At 39.4% G+C, this 13,915-nt stretch overlaps 1 non-coding gene across 1 annotated transcript; it reads left to right on the top strand.

Moving 5' to 3' along the window:
- Positions 1-1,712: 1,712 nt before the first annotated feature.
- LOC124103810 (U6 spliceosomal RNA) lies at positions 1,713-1,818 on the top strand. Its single transcript, XR_006855289.1, has one exon. It is a non-coding gene; the product is annotated as a U6 spliceosomal RNA (small nuclear RNA).
- Positions 1,819-13,915: the final 12,097 nt, after the last annotated feature.

Here is a 13,915-nt window from a genome sequence, read left to right as displayed (position 1 = left end):
CAGGGCTGTCCTGAAAACTCGAAGGCCCTAGGGTATTTTCGTCACAAGAAAAGAGGGCTGGAAGTTGGGGACCAAGCTCTAGTTTCTGAGAATTTTTTAAAAATATGAGCTACTTTACTATTATTACCACAGGATTTAACTACAAAACTAAAAGCAGATCAGGTAAGAATTTATAAAAGAGAAGATTATAAGGTGCTGGGATTCCTACCAAGATGACTTTAGGGATTTGTTGAGGATTCTAGAAGGGAAAAACCCTCACCAAGCCTCTGAGAAACTTTGCAGAGCAGAATGCTTGAAACACTCCTGCCTTAGGGCTTTTCCTTAAAAGAAATCAGGACAGAGGGCAAGGGAAACAGGCAGTTGGGTCAATACCTGGCTGAAGAGCATAGATAGGGAGCCTAGCTCAGGGACCTAACCTGGGAAAGCAGCCCCATGTGGAAAGGAATGTAAAGTTCTCTGTGAAGATTCACTTTACGCTAGGAGAGACATGCAGCGGGTAGGGCATGCACCAGAGACCTGGCATCCTCATCCTGGATTCTTCAAGATCTCTTCTGCATCCAACTGAAGGGAGTTATTTGCTAACAGTTAGAAGAAATGGGCAGAAATAAAAATATGATTTTTACGGTGCATGCCTGTAATTCCAGCAACTTGGAGGCTGAGGCAGGAGGATCACAAATTCAAATCCAGCCTCAGCAATTTAGCAAGGCCCTAGGTAACTTGTCAAGACCCTGTCTCAAAATAAAAATCAAAAAGGGCTGGGGATGTTGCTCAATGCTTAAGCACCACTGAGTTCAATCCCCAGTACCAAAAACAAAACAAAACACAAACAAACAAAAAAACCCTGATAAACTAAAAGAAAACCGTGATGGGCTAACCAAAGTCTGTGGTCTCCTTTTGGGTGTATAGACCTAGTTCAGAAAGGTTTTTTTCCTATAGAGTTGATTCTGGTGACTCAAAGCCTATACAGCCTGAATCCTGCCTCTAAAACATATGGCGGAGAGCCTGGGAGGGAAAGAGGAGGGTGCCATGAAAGTCAGAATTCCAATCCTGGGATTCTGGTCCATAAATAGCACTGGAATCAACAAATACTTACTGAACACTTTTGGGTGTAATGTAGGGGATGCAAAAATAAATGAACAAATAAGGTATGAGACTGCTCCTATTCTTTTTTAAATATTTATTTTGTTTTTAGTTGCAGTTGGACACAATATCATTATTTTATTTTTATGTGGTGCTGAGGATCGAACCCAGGGCCTTGCATGTGCTAGGTGAGCGCTCTAAGGCTGAGCCTCGATCCCAGCCCCAAGACTGCTCTTATTCTTGAGGAAATTAATGTGTCTTCTAAAGGGATTGGCCTCTTCATTATGCCTCTTTTCTTTTTCAATGTTTTCACATGTGTGATCATTCACCTCTACATACTTCCTCCTCTTTTCTTGCCATCTTCCTTCTTTGGCTCTTTCCTACTTCCTTTGGTCATTTTCCTCTCTAAATATTTTTTTTCTTTCTCCCATTTGGTCTTCCCTAACCTCTCTGTACTTTATCTTTTGGTTTTCCTGACTCCTCTCCTGCCCTGGGCTATTGATAACCTAGCGACATCATGGGCTCCAGGGAAGGCTAAAATTCTGTGATCCTGGATTTGGATGGGCACAGGTACTTCTGATGTCCTAGAACTTGGAAACTGCTCAAAGGAGCAGTTTAAAGAGGAAGAAAGAGTGTCGCTTCAGCAGCACATATACTAAAATTGGAACGATACAGAGAAGATTAGCATGGCCCCTGCGCAAGGAGGACATGCAAATTCGTGAAGCGTTCCATATTAAAGAGAGAGAGAGAGAGAGAGAGGAAGAAAGACTTTTCCTCTATTCTTTGAGGATTCAGTGATCGAATATATGAAATAAATTAGTGGAATGAAGATTGATAGGAGAAAATGTCTACACATTTACAAGGGCATTACATGAAGGAAAAGTAAATGCCCCCAAACCCCATAAGATCTAGAAACATATACCCTCTTCACAGAGGAAAGGGGAGGGGGCATGTAGGCAACTTAGGGGAGAATAAGTGATTTGGGGGAAAAATGAATGGGCTTTCAGAAGAATAAGTTGTAGCTTGTAACATCTCTGTCTGGGTGTGGTGTCAACTTCTAGTCTCCTCTCCTGTGATAAGAGTTTAATCTCTGGTTGATGAGATTCCTGGGGAGGGGATTCATGGCAATGAAAACCCTTTTCTGCATTTGCTATTCTCTAATTTCCCTCAGTTTAAAGCCCAAAGCAGCATATTTTGTGGTGGTGCTATGGATTGTTTATTTGTTTTGCTATACTGGGATCAAACTCATGGCCTCACAAATGCTAGGCAGATATTCTACCACTGAGCTACAACTCTAGCCCAGTGCTATAATTTGAATATGGTTTGTCCCCACCAAAACTCAATCTGGAAGCATGCATGAGACCCTGGATTTAATTTCCAGCACCACAAAACAAAACAAAAACAAGCGGAGTGCAGTGGTGCATGCCTGTAATCCTAGCAGCTCAGGAGGCTGAGAAAGGAGGATTGCAAGTTCAAAGCCAGCCTCAGCAAAAGCAAGATACTGAGCAACTCAGTGAGACCCTGTGTCTAAGTAAAATACAAAATAGGGCTGGGGGTGTGGTTCAATGGTCGAGTGCCCCTGAGTTCAATCCCTGGTACCAACCCCCCAAAACAACAACAAAACAAACAAATAAACAAAGCCCTTCAGTGTTGAGGGATATTGGGGGTTTTTCAGAGGTGATTAGGTGTTAAGAGAGATTGATCCTAGATCACCAGGACTAGATTGGTTACTTAGGGAGTAGGTTGTATAAAGGGAGGCAACCCCATGTGCTTGGCCCTTCTGCACACAGCCATTTTCCTTTCTGCTTTTCTGCCATTGAGCAGCATGTGGCCCTCACCAGAAACCAAGCAGATTCTGGCACCATACTTTTGGACCTCCAGAACTATAAACTAAACATATGTCTTTTCTTTATAAATCACCCAGCCTCATATATTTTGTTATAGTAAAAGAAAACAGACTAAGACAGGTAGCATTTCTTGAACTAAGCTGTCAGAAAGCAGGTGGAACCTGAGTCAGGGAGTCTTAGCCATGCCCAAGTTACATTAAATTTGTAAGTCAAGAAGCACATCCTGAGCTGGGGTTGTGGCTCAGTGATAGAGTGCTTGCCTAGCACGTGCAGGGCCCTGGGTTTGATCCTCAGCACCACATAAAAATAAATAAAATGAAGGTATTGTGTCTGACTGCAACTAAATTTTTTTTAATTAAAAAAAAAAAAAAAGAAGCACATCCTGCCGCACTTTGTAGCATAATGGCTCAAAGATATGGAAAAACTAATGTGGAATTGATGGAGAAGAGCTCATTAAAATTATTATAATAATTAGGAAAAAGCAGAGAAAGACCATAGAAAAAGATAGTTTCTTGGGCAAAATATTGTGTTTTCCTACATTTTATATTTGGTGAGTGTGTAGGAGTGATCAACACACCCAGACTCTGCTTACTCTTTAACTACAATTTCAATTTCAACAAAAACCTAAATCTGAAGCCCTCAAACCTGACTCTTTCCCTTCACTGAGTGCTAAGGCTCCTGTTTGTATTCTTGGCATTAGTTGCTTCAAGATAGAAGCGATGGGTTTATGTAAGTGACTTTGTGAGTGAAATGGTACCTGAATTTTCTTTGTTTGGCTACAGCAATACCTCAGGCATTAAAGTTATAATGAAGGCAACCTTGATCAGGGAGTAGAGTTGTCTCAGACTTCTTTTTATACTCCATGGGAGAAGGAGCCTAATTTTATTCCCTTAATCGATAGTTGCCTCTTAACTCTAGACTGCTCAGAAAAAGAGGTTAGATAGTTGGTCAGTTCATTGGTTTTTGGTTGTTTTTCAGTCATTTATTCACAAACAGTCACTGATGATATGAGAATGAAAAAAGTCATGGTTTTCACCCTTCAAGAGCCACAGCCTTAGCTGAGCTTGGTAGTATTCACCTATAATCCCAGTGAATCAGGAGGCTGAGGCAAAAGGATCACAAGTTGCAAGCCAGCCTGGGCAAACGAGAGAGACTCTGTTTCAAAATAAAAAATAAAAAAGGCTGGGGTTATTGCTCAGTGGTAGAGTGCTTCTCAGTTTAATCTCCAGTACAAAAAAAAAAAAAAAAAAAAGAGTATTCAATGGTGTATTTTACTATTCTGATGAAATGAGAAAAACAAGAACAATGTAATGTAGTATTTAAATAAATGAAGCTTAATATATTCAACATTGTAGTGAGTATTTAAATAAAGCTTAATATATTAACATAAACTTTTCCTCTTTAGTGTATATAATATACACTAATATATATTTGAGGCAGGGTCTTGCTAAGTGGTAGAGGCTGACATCAAACTTGTGATTTTCCTGCCACAATCTCCTGAATAGCTGGGATTACAGGCATGTGCCACCAGACCTGGCTTAGTTTATATTCTTGTATATATGTTCTTTCCTCAAAAGATATTGATAGCAACTGGTCATGGTGATGCACACCATATAATCCCAGCTACTCAGGAGGTTGAGGCAGGAGGATTGCAAGTTTGAAGCCAGCTTCAGCTTCTGCCACTTAGCAAGACCCTATCTCAAAAAAAAAAAAAAAAAAAAAAGGTGGGGGGATGTTAATAATAGATGATAGTTGTCATTTAAAAAATTTTTTTTCCTTGGGGCTGGGGTTGTAGCTTAGTGGTTGAGCGCTTGCCTCGCATGCGTGAGGTACTGGGTTCGATCCTCAGCACCACATAAAATAAATAAATAAAGCAAAAAAAAACTCCGGTAAAAATTTTTTTTCCTTGGTAAAATGAAAATTAAAGAATCATTTTTATATTCCACAATGTGTGTGTGTATATGTGTGTGTGTATGTGTGTGTTCGGGTGTTTTTTGTTTGTTTTTGTTTTATACTGGTTATTCATTTCTTCATTCCAAAGGTAGAACTAAGAGCTGGCTTTTCTCATCCAACAGAACTGAGACTAATGCAGGACCTCATGCTCTGTCCTACCCTCCCTAGATTCAGGAGGGCATAAAGGAGATTCCTTAAGCCCAAAAGAATTAGGATTCAGCCATCCCTTTGCTAGACAAGGGCAGCTCCTCCTGACAACACAGAGGAGATGGTTGGTATTTCAGGATTCTACAGGCCTAGAAGCCCTGGGCTCATCTCATCTGATTGGAGAAAGAATAGCACTTCTACAGAGGGATGCAACAGGTAAACAGGAAGAGCTGGTGAAACAGGAACAGGCTGCTCAGAGAGAGGAGCCTCAGGCTCTGTCTTTTATGGCATAATAATTTTCACCAGCTTTTACCAAAATTAGCCTTGCACTCAGGATTTCCATGGCTCAGGTACAAATAATCTACCCACCTCTCTTACCTCATCCCCTACTTCAAATTATATCCCTTGGCCAGTCACAGGCCTGTTGCATAGCATTAGCACCAAAACTCAAGCTACAACAATAATAGGACTACACCATCCTGCTTATCACTGAAGACTTATGGACTTAAACAAATTTAGGAGTCCATATGGAACCAAAGGGAGAGAGTATTATAAGGTGGCAATTTGCTTAAGGAAGAGGATGCATGTGAAATCCTGAGGTTGGGGAAACACTAGTCTCATGCATGGGAGGGATAAACATGTAAGCAATTTTTTTCAGTTCAGCATAATAAATTTAGGTACAAAGGTACAAAGAACCATGAAGTAGGGGAAGAACGGTGAGTTCAGTATGAGTAGTGATAAGAAGTATCTATTTGGTGTAGGTGTCTGAAAAAAGGACTAGAAAGGGAGGTTGCGGGGCTGGGGCTATAGCTCAGTAGTAGAGCACTTGCCTAGCACACGTGAGGCCCTAGGTTTGATTCCCCAATACAGAAAAAAAAAAAAAAAAAAGAAGAAGAAGAAGCAAAGGAAAGGGAGGTTGGGGCCTGACTGTGAAGGGCCAAGCCAGGAGGGCAGAGCTGCTGACCAGCAGACTATGGAAACTGGGAGAGGCTTTCCCAAGGAGCTGACACCTGGATGGGTCTCTTACCTCATCCCCTACATCATGGCTCTCCTTTCTCCTTTCTTTCCCCCTGCCCCACATTTCCTTTGCATGCTGGCCTGAACATCCTCACAGACTGCTGCTCTAATTACTTCATCCCATTTTAATTCTGCTGAGTTAGGAGCCTGTGAACTCAAGAGGAAATTCATGCAAAATACCCAACAAATTGAATGTGCTGGCGTTTTAGGAACAAGTCTAACCCTAGCTGCCCCTTTCATCCTCCCTTCCTTTAGCACTGCCTCTGACCCATCTCAGCTTGAAAAATCCAGGGGTGAATGTGCTTGAAAAATATGAGGGTGAATGTGCTTATGGGAACAGAGTGTGGCTTTAATGGAATGAGATATTGGATTTGGCTTTATCATTTGAGCCATTTCTGGGGAGAAAAGAGGATAGGATGCGGCTTTCTGATAGCGGGGCTTCTATGACCTCTTTTGGAAATGATGGAGTTCATTTCTGCAGCTCCAAAATATTGTATTTTGTGAGTTGTGAACTTCTTTATCTCTTGAGATATTTACAAATTAGGAAAGATTTCTTATTTCAAGCCGTCTGTTCGTGGGGATGGAGAGAATAACCTCTCAAAATGAAGGGCTTTGTGTGTATGTGTGGGTAAGTACTGGTGATTGAACCAGGGCCTCATGCCTGCTGGACAAGTGTTCTACTGCTGAACTATGTCACTAGATATTTTTATTTTATTTTGAGATGGAGTCTCACTAAAGTTGCCCAGATTGGCCTTGAACTTTTAATCCTCCTTTCAGCCTCTGGAGTAACTGTGATTACAGCTATGCAGCACCACAGCCAGCAGTTTATATTTAGTTTATATTCTTGTATATATGTTCTTTAATTTTTAGTGCATTTTAGTTATACGTAATAGCAGGGTTCATTTTGTCATATTTGGGGTGACAGTTTTTAAATCATCAGTTCTCAAATTTTTTTTTTTGGTTCCAAGATTCCTTTACACTCTTAAAGATTGAGGGCTTCTAAGAGTTTTTGTTTATGTTATGTTTATATATCTATTGATATTTACTGTATTAAGGATGAAAACTAAGAAATTAAAAGAACATTTATTAACCTACTTAACATGAAAGTAATAAATCACTGTATATTAACATAAATAGCCCATTTTGATGAAAAAGAGAATATGCTCCCCCCTCCAAAAAAGAGTGATGAAATTGGCATGTTTTACTGTTTTATAGATCTCTTTAATATTTGACTTAGTAGAAGATACCTGAATTCTCATATCTGCTTCTACACTCAATCAGTTTCAATATGTTGTTTTGGTTGAAGTATATGAAGAAAGTCTGGCCTCACAGAGTTGGAAAAGTAGGCAGTATTTTAGTATTTAGTATTTTAGTATTGTAATAAGAATTTGATACCCAGTTTGAGAAGAATTTTTAAAATATTTTTATTAGTTGTTGATGGACGTTTATTTTATTTATTTATATGTGGTGCTGAGAATTGAACCCATTGCTTCACACATGCTAGGCAAGCACTCTTCCACTGAGCCACAATCCCAGCCCTGGAGTTTGATAAGAATTTGACACACAGTTTTGTAAAGGTCAATTACATAGTGGATTCTAAAGCCAATCAACTAATTCTTCTTCAATTATATTAAAATCTATTGGTTTCTCTTGAATTTTGAAGAGATTTTGTAACATCATGCATTGGTCATTTGGAAAATACAGGTCTGCTGAATTATATAAATCTTCCAAATGTTGATGCATTTTATTATACAGTTATTTAAAAAAATTATATTCATTATATCACCATCAGTTTCATCAGAAAATTTTTTATGCATTGGGAAGTTTTCAAGTTCATGGTGGCAGATACAAGTGTTCTAAAATTTTAATTTTTCACTTGAAAGTTTGAATTTTATCATTGGCAACAAATACTGTCAGTTGTTCTCACTGAAATGGCGGGCTCACTTTGTTCATTTTGGGAAAATATCTGCCAAACATTCAAATCTGAATAATCAAAGTTTGTCTCTAAGTATTCCTTTCAAGTAAAAATGGTGTTCCATGAAAAAAAGAGACTAGTTCAGCTTGAGATTAAAAGTGCAGAAGAGCCTTTCCTGGAGACAATCATTGTACTTTGGAATATAGCAGAAATGCTTTATGTGTGCTTCCTATTTTGTCAGACCGAATATCGAAAAGATGTACTCAGGGCAGAGGTTTAGTAGACATCAATAATTTTTACTGTTTTTATCAAGGATATTCCTAAGTGAACATGAAATATTTTTTAGTGTACACAAATAACTGTAAAGAGTTCCATGATTACTTGGACAGTTTAGTACCACTGCTTTGATCTGTGCTTAGGTACAGGCTTTTATTTTTTTAACCCACAATTGCATTTGCATCATCAGTGCAAATGTCAGCACAATGAAAAATGCAAATAATAAAGCATTATGAAAATAGTTTTAACCTTATGGACCCTTGAGAATGTCTTGGGGATATCCCAGGGTTCCACACTTTTACAACCATTGCCCTTGATGACATGTCTAAATTCCTCAGAGATTGGAGCTAGGCACTCTATTCATGTGCCCATTTATTAAGTGGGTTATTTGTTTTTTTGGTGTTAAGTTTTTTGAGTTCTTTATGTATTCTGAATATTAATTCTCTGTCAGAAAATTTACTGGCAAAGATTTTTCTCCTATTCTGCAGGTTTTCTCTTCACATTTTAACTATTTCCTTTGCTGTTCAGAAGATTTTTAATTTGATTCCTTCCCATTTATCAATTCTTGTTTTTATTTCCTGAACTTCAGGAGATTTATTGAGGAAGACTGTGACTGTGTCTATATATTATAGTATTTATCCTAAATTTTCTTCTAGCAGTTGCAAATATTCTGGTCTAATTCTTGGGTCTTTGATCCACTTCAAGTTGACTTTTGTGCAGGGTAAGAGAGAGGGATCTAGCTGGGCATGTTGGAATATACTATAATCCCAGCAATTTGGGAGGCTAAGGCAGCAAGATTCCAAGTTGGAGGCCAGCCTCGACAACTTAGCAAGACCCTGTCTAAAAATAAAAATATAAAAAAGGCTGAGGATATACTTCAGTGACAGAGGGCCCTGGGTTCAATCCCCAGAGCTAGAAAAAAATAAATTTAATTTAAAAGTAAATAAAATATCTAATTCCATTCCTCTATGTAAGGATATCCAGTTTCTCAACACCATTTTTTTAAAAGTCTGTTTTTTTTCCCAACATATTTTTAATGCCTTTGTCAAGGATCAGAAGACTATATTTGTGTAAGTTTGTGTCTGGGTCTTCTAATATATCCTATTGAATATGTGTCTGTTTTTATGCCGGTACCATGCTGTTTTTGTTAATTTAGCTCTAGAGTGTAATTTGAAATCAGGTATTTTGTAGCAGCCCAGCATTGCTCTTTTTGCTCAGATTTCTATGGCTATTATAAGTCTTTTGTTCTTCCTAAAATATGAATTTTAGGACTATTTTTTCTAGTTTTGTGAAAATTTTCCTTAATATTTTGATGGAAATCACACTAGATGTGTAGATTGTTTATGATAATACACAGGTCCTCTTTTCTTTGCACTTTCTACTCTTACCTTAGATAAACTCATCTACTGCCTTTGAACTACCTTGGAAGCAAATGACCCACGTATTTATTCTGACCTCTCCCGGAGCTCCAGACCATTGTACCAAGCTGCCAATTCAATTTTGGCACTTGGATATCTCAGAAGCACCTCAAGGGCAACATATCTAAGACTTCACCTATGGTCTTCCATCCAGTTATACAAGCCATAATTATTGTTATTGTCAAATTCTATAAATGTTTTCTACTAAATATCTCTTTAATATCTCTCTCTCTGTCTCCCCTACCACCATAGCTACCAAAGCCTGACATAATTACCTCCAGCCAAATTGCCACAATATCTCCCTTCAATCTGTTCTCATTGTAGCAAGACTGATATTTGCAAAACACAAATCTGATCATCCTAAACCTTGTTTATGCCCTTCAATGACCTCCCATTGCTCTCAAGATGAAAGTAAAAAAATCTTTGACATGGTCTGGCTCCCAAGTCTGGGTCAGATTTTTTGTTAAAAATTCTGGGACTTAGATGTAGCTCTGTGATGGAGTACTGGTCTACCATGTGCAAGGGTCCTGGTTTTAATCCTCAGCACTGCAAATAATAATAATAATAACAACAACAACAACAATAATAATAAATAAAAAAGTTCTTACACAGTCATGTTCTTTTTCTTCATAATACTCATCATAGGTTTTTACTTATAGTATATTCATTAGCGGGACTGTTTGATTAATGTATCTCCCTGATATGATTATAAGTTTCACGAGAGCAGAGACAGCCACATAGTAGACATTATACAAATATTTGTTGAGTCAGTGATTGAATGAGGCCTAGGACAACTTCTCTGAGCATGGATTAATGGCCGAAAATAAGTCTTCTGCCCTAGGCCCTCAAGTTGGGGGAAGACCTATTTTTATTTTCATTGTGTCATAGCATTTCAAAGAAAAATGCTGCCTTGTCCTAGGCATTCCATCAAACTGTCCTTCTAAGCATGAGGGTACATTTATCTTTCTTTTGACATAGGAGCCTCTTTGCTCCCCATCACTCATTCTGGCAGTAGCTCTTGAAGAGGGTTAGCTGGCAATACTGGCCCTTAAGGATTGTAAGAGAAGATCTCATCTTTCTCTCCAGCTGGGTACGTGGCCAGGAAGCCCATTTCAGCAAGACAGAACAAAATATACAAGACAGAAGTGAGAACAAGAGAAAACCAAATGTGGCTTTTCATTAAAGAAGGGAAAGGAAACCAATGTTTATTCATCACTTATTGGATACCAGGCACTTTGACTTTTCCTCTCTCATTTAACCTCTAAACAACTTTATAAGGTAGAAATTATTGTCCCATTTGTATAGATGAGAAAACAATTGAGGCCTAGAAGGTTCAGTAATTTTCATAAAGCAATGCATTATAGAACATTAGATCTGTTTTCTTAATCCACCTCACAGACCCCTCAAATGGACTTGATATTCATCAAAACTTTCTAGCAGCCCAAATGATATATCATATGACATATCCCATGTTTTAAAAAAATCACCACTTATCTACCCCTACTCTCTTCTGCTTGAGGGATTAAACCACAGAGAAGTTCTGACCTACGACCTTAGTCCATGAGATGACCAGTCATCCCTGATTCATGACTCTTATGACTTGGTGCAAAAAGATGAGCTGGGCCAATAGGATTTCTTCTCTTAGAAAGCTCAATCTAAAGCTGAGTTCCCCAGCATAGAGCAGAACAGACACCTAGAAGAGAAGCAGACACCTTGAGTGTGGCTAACTCACATTAAGGGCAGATGGAGGGGCTGGGGATGTGGCTCAAGCGGTAGCGCGCTAGCGTGGCATGCGTGCGGCCGGGTTTGATCCTCAGCACCACATACAAACAAAGATGTTGTGTCCGCCGAAAACTAAAAAATAAATATTAAAAAATTTCTCTCTCTCTCTCCCTCTCTCTCTCGCTCTCTTTAAAAAAAAAAATACCACATTTTCTTTAAAAAAAAAAAAAAAAAAAAAGGCAGATGGAGCCTGAAGAGGAAGAACCAGGACTTCCAGTAAACACTGAGCTCTGATGAGTCTTTTATGTGTGTGTATGTGAGGGTGGGTGGGTACTGAGGATTGAACCCAGGGGTGTTCTACTACTGAGCTGCATCCTCAGTTCTTTCTTTCTTTCTTTTCTTTTTTTTTTTTTTTAAATCTTGAGACAGGGTCTTGCTAAGTTGCCCAGGCTAGTGTGGTACTTGTGATCCCTCCTGCCTCTGCCTTCCAATAAGCTGGTATTAAAGGCATGTGCCACCACACATGACCATTGAGGAGTCTTAAATCCAGATCCCTCCCAGTTTCAGTGCCTGCCCTGGAGTTTTCTGAGAGGCCCCATTTTGTTCCTAATGTGTCTGATACTAACCTTCTGTGCTTGACCTAACTTAAAGGGTCCCTTGAAGGGTCCCTCAAGTGGTTACAGAGTGATAGAGTCAGGATTCAAACCCAAGTCTGTCTGATTGCACAGCCCATGTTCTTTTGATTACTTCATGCCACGGGTGAGTCCTTGAACAATCTCAAGGGTCCAGCAACCTGGGAATGAACACAGCTTTGGAGAGAGTACCAATATAAAGCAGGATATACAAGAAATGCTGTCCTCCAGGCTGCTTTGAGATGGTCAAAAGACTGACTAATAATGCTTGGCCTTGCTTAGGGAAGCATCAAACAATTTGTGGCCTCCCACTTCAGGCCACAGTTCCATGTGTGACCCCACGTTTGAAGTCATTAGTCATATGTGATATCATTCTGTGCTATTTCCATAATGGCCCTAACTGTAGATTAGGGTACTGAAACATGAATATGAGAATAAAGGAAAAGATACTGAGTCTCAAAGGAAATACCCATGAACCACTGAGCTGCAAAAAGCACCCAGAAACAATTGTAACTGTTTTTTTGGGTTTTTTTTTTTTTTTTTTTTTTTTGGTACCAGAGATTGAACTCAGGGGCACTTGACCACTAAGCCACATCCCCAGTCCTATTTTTTTGTATTTTATTTAGAGACAGGGTCTCACTAGTTGCTTACCACCTTGCTAAACTGCTGAGGCTGGCTTTGAACTCGCCATCCTCCTGTCTCAGCCTCTTGAACTACAGGGATTACAGGCATGCACCACTGCTCCTGGCACAATTGTAATTCTTCAGCAACATACCCTTGACTCTTGCCCTTGACCCATGCCTTTGTAACAGGAGCAATGTGCAAGTGCAGAGAAAACTGGCACACAGAATTGTGTAGCTCCACCCTGCCTCTACCTCTGATCCAGCTCTTAGCAACTGTCCCTCTCTAAATGTCAACACCTTACACCAACAGGTTGCTGTCTGTTCCTCCAGAGGTAGTCCACGTTCTCCCTTGAATTCATATTCCTTGCTTACCCAAAGGCATCTCTCTTGAGATTGCCCCCATTCTCCCTTGACTATATATCTACTTTCCATCTATGCCTTTGACAGGCACATGCTGAAATTCTTTTTCTTCATGTACAACAAGAACCCTGCTGATCCTGAGTCAAGTTCCCCTTTCTCTCTGGACACTCCTGGGCCTCTTTGGAGACATGTCTTCTCCAATGACAATAGGAAACTACAAAGAGCACAAACCTAGGAATCAGGCAAACTAGGTTGAATTCTTCTTTCTGCTTGTCTTTGAGAAAGGCAAAACTGCTTTCTCTATCTGCTCCTCAGTGTTCTCAGCTATAAAGATAGGGATAATTTCTACCTTACAATAAGGATTGAAGGAGATATATATATGCAAGACCCTATATTGGGGGGAGTTAATCGATGCACAGTTTTAGTTGGGAAAGAGAAAAAATTTCTGGAGATGCCATGCACTGTGGTACACGCCTATAATCCCAGAAACTTGGAAGGCTGAGGCAGGAGAATTGCAAGTTTGAGGCCAGCCTGGGTAACTCAGCAAGACCTTCAGAAATCTAGTGAGATCCTGTCTTAAAATAAAAAGTACTGGAAATGTAGTTCAGTGGTAAAGTGCCCCTAGGTTCAATCCCCAGTACCAAAAAAGAAACAAACAACAAAAAACAAAACAAAACAAAATATTCTGGAAATGAATGGTGATGATGGTTAAACAACATTATGAATATATTTAATGCCATAAAACTGTACCCTAAAACCATTAGAGTGTGTGTGTGTGTGTGTGTGTGTGTTTAACTAACAACAACAACTAAGAAACCTGACCTTAGGCCTCCCGTGTAGCAGGTCCCTTATAAATGCCGGTTTTCTATCTTTATCCTTTGTAGCAGAAACCAAGGTCAAGTAAGTCTGGGTGCCCTAAGACAAC

This window comes from Marmota monax, unplaced genomic scaffold (assembly GCF_021218885.2).
Source record: "Marmota monax isolate L192 unplaced genomic scaffold, Marmota_monax_Labrador192_F-V1.1 WCK01_AAM20220418_F8-fsc00006, whole genome shotgun sequence".
NCBI lineage: Eukaryota > Metazoa > Chordata > Mammalia > Rodentia > Sciuridae > Marmota > Marmota monax.
The sequence above is the reverse complement of the archived record's forward strand: the minus strand, read 5'-3'. Positions and strand labels throughout refer to the sequence as shown.